Raw genomic sequence first — 6,110 nt, 5'->3', positions numbered from 1 at the left:
ACTGTAGTGCTGATTAAATCAGGTATTTGTTAAGTCACTGACACTTAAATATGTCACTTTCGCGCTGTTGGCACGTATATTGGCGCTTCGCCTTTAGAAGGAAAGCCATAAGTAACAGTAGGAGTAGGAGACGGCCACAAGAGGGCGCGACACACTAAAATAAGCAGAATGGAAGAAATTTTTATTTCCACGTTTTGCATAATTTCCAAATTTCACATAATATTAATTCTCATGAGGCACAGCTGAAACTTGAAAGTATGTGGGATTGAATTTTGTAGTTATTAAAGATGTATACACTAAATTTTTGCAATTGAATATTCTTCTAAAGCATTGTACAATTTTCAGAACCTTTATTTTGCACTTGGGATAGTCGTATTTTAACAGTTTCCTTAGAAAAAAGTTAAATTTGATTTTAATTTTATTTATACGTCTGTGTTGTAGATTACCGTTGTGTTTGTGTTAACACTTTAATCTGCTAGGTCTGCAGCGCACATTTGGTATGTCTGAGTCATAGTTAATCAAATGAAAAGTGAAACCAGAGAGATGGTTATGCCGTTTTATCGGTGCAAGATCGTATAGCCTAATAGATTAACAAAGAGTCAAAACATTTATCTACAACAAACCATTTTCGGCGAATAGGGGATGAACAGTGCAGTGAGCAGTCTCCAATAAAGAATTTTAAATGGCTTTAATTAAGTCTGTGTAATTGGTAAGTGAGATTTTCTTTTTAGTGCATCTGTTAGTACAGATACAAAGTTTAAATACTAACTTTTAGAATATACACATTAAAACGCACTAGATTTTTCGAGACTACGCTATCTCCATCTAGTGTTGCATTTGATTATGGATTCTTTCAGTACCAATGTTAAATTCTGCCTTCACGAGTGCTGTACGTTAAATTTACACTATTTACAGTATAGTAGCTAAAAGTAAACTAATATCTTGGTGGCTTTAGTATGGTATATAAAAGAGAAGAATGTAGTATAGCTATGCTCCCAAGACCACTATATACAGTAGGTTTACATACTGTGCAACTCTTGTAATTCAATTCATGCAGTATGTAAATCCAAGCTAATATTGTAGTTCTGGCCTGCACGCCAAACATTTTCAATATAGTTACATAATTTGTTTCCAGATTGTTTCCAAACTATAAAGTTCTGTAATAAGAAAAAAAATGGGGCTCATAAACGTTCTCATATTCATTGCGCGGTTAACCAGCAATTGCATGAAGAGAAGGTGAAAAAATGTAGAACTGGTGTTAAATTACTAAATGATTTTTTGATCCAGGAAGACATTCGAAGAGAATTCTGTACATGTCCCAAATGTCGAAAGTCGAAACTCAATTATGTACCTGCTGTCTTGTCAGGCTTAAGCAAGCTTTTAAATCTACTTTGCGTGTTCCGTGCGTGTTTAAATGTAATTTAAATGTAAATGGAATTTGTGTTTTCCCCATACTACTTAATTTGTCTTTCAATTATTTTTTTCTCTTAATGCACCCTTTACCGAACTAACGTGTATCCTCATCCAGCGCTTCTGCACCACTAATGTGATCCAAATTCTGTGATACCGTTGTCCTCATATTGAACTACAACTGTTCCATTTCAGATGCCACAGGGTCAAAAGAAATAAGATTATAAAATGTTATTGGAAAATTGCGTGACCATATTTTTGATCTTGTAATGTATAACATATAGATGGAATTTACTCAGACTTGAGTGTGAAAACATTCCAATTTTCATGTCTGAGTTTTAAGTCTCACACTTAAAACAATGGGAAGTGTTCAGAGTTTGATTGTGATCGCAAAATGAGACACAAAAGATTTCATATTAAGTTTAGTCTTAATGACATGTCAAAGAAGCTAAGCACTGTTTTTTATTCTTTTTCCCTTATACCAAAGAGATGAAAGAATGAATGTAATATGGATCTGTAAGAGATGTGCAGGTGGACTGAATCACTGTGCTTAAATTTCTAAGAATTGTGTGAGATTTTAGATATTTTATGAGTTTTACATTTTATATTTTTTGGGATCTTGCTCATATTGTTGTATTGTACCAGTGATCAGTTCTACAGTACATATTTCATCCACAAGACTTATTTAGAAGTATTTGAGCATTATTTTTATGCTGCTTATTATCTATTCATTTTACTAACAATAACCTAATTGTAATAGTGAATATACAGTATGTGTGGGACAGTGATGATTTAATGTGTGTTGAACTACAAAATTGTAACTAGTATATGGTAATGTAAAAAGGGTAAAATCTTCCACAGTAAAAAACTCTGCAGGCCTGTTTCAGGAAAGAAAACAAGAAAAAAAAACTTTTTAAATGCACAATATGTGTAAATTCAAATTCATAGTAATTTTATCATACCTAATGGAAAAACCAAGAGATCAGTTTTTATTGTTTCTGACACATTTCTAAACTGAGTTATATTTATTAATATATTTAATCGACCTGTATTTGAATACAGTCAAATCTTAAATATGTAAGTAATAGGTTTATTCCATGCTGAAAGAGAAGAAAGACAACATAAAGTTTAGGCCGTGGAGCCTTCTTCAGGTATATTTGTTATATAATGTATGTAATATAGTCATACAGTACACGTAAACATATTATAGCTGTATGCTGATACAAGTATTTGTTGTTATTTTTAAATGTAATGCAATTGCAATCAGTTTTCTGATATTAAACACTATAAATATTCACCAGTCAGTGGTGTAAAATTAGCTTACTACATTTTTTCAGATGTTAAAAGTGGTTAGAAACCAAGACACAGAAGCTAGGTTACACAAACTATTATTGCTAATGCTGCTGGTCTGTGAAATATAATCCTAAAGGCAATTTAGTGAAAAAGTTTATAAACAGATTTGTGTTAATTGTAGCTACAAAAGGATGCGTCAGTACGTTTTCTTGGCTGACGTTCAAAGAACAATTAAGTCTTATCATCTGGATTGCGCTACATTTGGGTATTTTTTCAAACATTGCAATGCCCACAAATGGCCACGAGAGGTCGTGATACATCTACGTTTTAATAAAGCCAACTCAACCGTTTCTTTGTGAAAAGTCCAAGCCTCTCTCTCTTAAGCACAGTCACATAATGTTCACTTCGTTCCAGTTCAGTTATAGTTAATTCCTTCGACCCCCCCCAATTAATCTAACGATTTGCTTAGATATAATTTTTGTTCTATGTTTCTAAATACGACTGTAATTTTGCAATTCACATCTTCCAAATATTAAGAGTTTAAGACGAGATGACAAGAGGTGTCATGCTAAAATTGTACAACACACCATGATCCCATTTAAAATATTATGCACACTTTTGGTTACATTTACACAGAAATAGTGCTGCTCTGGAATAATTCAGCATTGGAGTTCAGTAAGTCTTGTATCCAGAAACAACAGTGAAGTACAAACCAGAGGACACATATCGTCTTAACTATTTAAGCTTCTTAAAATGTTACATATAATTGGTAATTAACACTAAAAAATAAATAAAAATCCATGGCTTTAGAATGCCCCACATTCAGGTGTCTGGAATTGAATCATTTGGATCCACAGCAGAAGTAAGAAACTTATTTTGGGAGTGTTTGATACAGTGTCATTCGCACTTGTCTTCTCATTAATTAGTGACAAAATAAGAGCTGTTGAAGCACAAATAAGGGAGAAATGATTTAATATGAGATCTTCAGCAGATAAAACAAGTGTTCAGTTGGAGTAAACATAGAGCTACTTCAGGACCTACACTGAACAGGAAGACTGCACAGGAGGAAGTACCAGAAATGGAGAAAAGAAAATGTGCCCCGTTCAACTAATTATTGACTTAACTAGAGCATGATGACAGTCTTAAGTTTTTCCTAGTTTCATAGGCAGTGAAATTCACTCCTGGTCCTTAAGGGCTTACTTTAGAACTTGGGACACTTAGTTCTGCAATCCATCAGATACTATAGGTACTGTAATTTATTATTTTCCAGAGTAAAGAACTGCAGATGAAAACAGTGGTAATACAGCCCATTTAAGAGGACAATTGATTTAAACCAAGCCATCAAGAGTCCAGGATAGAATGAAACCCAGAAGACATGGTTGTCCACCAGGACCAGGAGTGCATATCAAGGCCTGGAAGGGATGTTTTAAATCAGGGGTGTCCAATCCTGGTCCTGGAGGGCAAGGTGTTTGCAGGGGTTCACTCCAGCTCATTTCTTAACAAGCTAAAACAGATTTTTACTGGCTTAAGTGGACCGATTTAACAGCTTCCCCCATGTCTTCTGGTGCAGCTGCTTTAAAGAGATCTCAAAAGCCTTGAGATGTACTGTAGATCATATAGATCAGACCCCAAGCCCTATGCTTGGATACCTCTGATTTAAAAAGACCTATAAAACCTTCTAATTTGTGATCCTTTAAAACCAGATAGGGATAGCAATTTCTGTAAGAAGATCTTCTTTGAGGTCAATTGAGTAGTTTGTTAGCTCTTGAAATATAACCTGTTGCATGTGGAATGTCATTCTTTTTGTAAAAAGTTCTATACTAGGAAGAATAGTTTACTAATTGTTTCTTTAAATACATCTAGCAAATCAAACAGAAATAAGACAGCTTATTCTGGGAGTGTTGTGATAGAATTTCATTCCCACTTATGTCTGCTTATCATTAATTAGTGACAAATTAAGAGCCGTTGAGGCACAAATAAAGGATAAATTATTTAATTAAGAAAGTGGGAGGGCACTGAAATAGAAGCACTGACATAAATCCGGACAATCTAAGAATACATTGAAATAAGACAGCTTTAGCTATGAGAACCAGAGAAAAAGGGCCGTTTAAACTTAATTTACAAAATAAAAAAAATGAAACCTGGTGCCCCACTAAACTCATATTTTCACACTTACAAGCAGAATCCATTCTGCATCTATTCTAGGCTAATCCTACAGAGATTCACTGTTTGTGTTGTATCTTTTGGAAGGAACATGTCTTTAGCCCAGAAGGGGAGAGTGTTAATTGTGCTCAGAAAATCCAATCAGCTTTGCTGTGCCTGGGATGGAGACCCAGTGGTGGTAGCTGGGTGGTGAACCGTGGTGAAGGTAAAGGTCTGTGCTTCTTCCACTATCTCCCAGAGATTGCAGACAGTCTTCTGCTATTAAGCTTTATCGTGCTGCTGCAGATTTTGCCCCTGCTGATTTCTGATATTAGGTGCTGCTTATTAATATGTAAACGGCATTAGATGCTCAGCATAACAGTGTACAGAAGGCAAGTGCAGGAGAAAACAAACAGAAAGCTTGATATCAGAAGGGGGATTCGATGTCGGTGAGGGTGAGACATGAATAATAATTCAATGCTGGTGCTGTCAATAGCATCCAAATGTGTAATGCGATTTGATTCTTTTAAATATTTTTTAAAGAAAAACATGGATAAAGAGAATGAAAACAGAGAGAGTCACAGCAACAGAGTCTGGCAGACTGTCCTTCAATTCAATGCCTCGTGTATCTTGGAGTATGAGGTCACTGAAAAGTCTGTTGAATTCCCCTTTAGCTGATAAGACGTTTATAACAAAATTAAAATTCAAGAGCCAGCGGGCCCTTAAACCAGATAAAATGATATGTTTAGCTAAACTTCGGTGTTATTTATGAGCCCAGTATGTTCATGGCACAAAACGTGCTTGTTTCGTGGGCTATTTCTGTAGAAGGATACAAAACAAGAAATACTTAACAATTATAATGAGCTTCACACTAGATAAATTTAAAATATTGTAATGCTGCTACTTTCAGTGTTTCTTAGCAATTTGGAAGTCATTTGCGAATCTTATTGGGCACACTGATTAAACGTGCTGTTTTTGATATGTTCTGCAAGTGCCCGAGCAAGGGTTTGGGTTAGGGTTAGGGTTAGGGTTTGAACAACACCTAGACAATTTGTGATGCATTTGCTGTGCTTCAGGATGCATGTGAAATGCAGGAAAGTTTTGTTTTGGTGTTTCCTCAAAAATGATATTTGGCCCAATTTTGCGTTCTTTCGTAAGCCTGTCAATCAAAAATGATAAAAATCTAAATTTTCAAAACACACTTTTGACATCCTCTCCCCTTTTTTGCATTTTTTACAATTTAAACCAGACACAATAATACTTTT

At 34.9% G+C, this 6,110-nt stretch overlaps 1 protein-coding gene across 3 annotated transcripts in view; it reads left to right on the top strand.

The window, feature by feature from the left end:
• slc36a4 (solute carrier family 36 member 4) overlaps nucleotides 1–6,110 on the top strand; it is a 200,829-nt gene that overhangs the window by 4,568 nt on the left and 190,151 nt on the right. The gene's annotated exons all lie outside the window — the stretch shown is intronic.

This window comes from Lepisosteus oculatus, chromosome 5 (genome assembly GCF_040954835.1).
Source record: "Lepisosteus oculatus isolate fLepOcu1 chromosome 5, fLepOcu1.hap2, whole genome shotgun sequence".
In the NCBI taxonomy this organism is placed as follows: Eukaryota; Metazoa; Chordata; class Actinopteri; order Semionotiformes; family Lepisosteidae; genus Lepisosteus; species Lepisosteus oculatus.
This window is presented reverse-complemented; position numbering and strand designations above follow the sequence as displayed.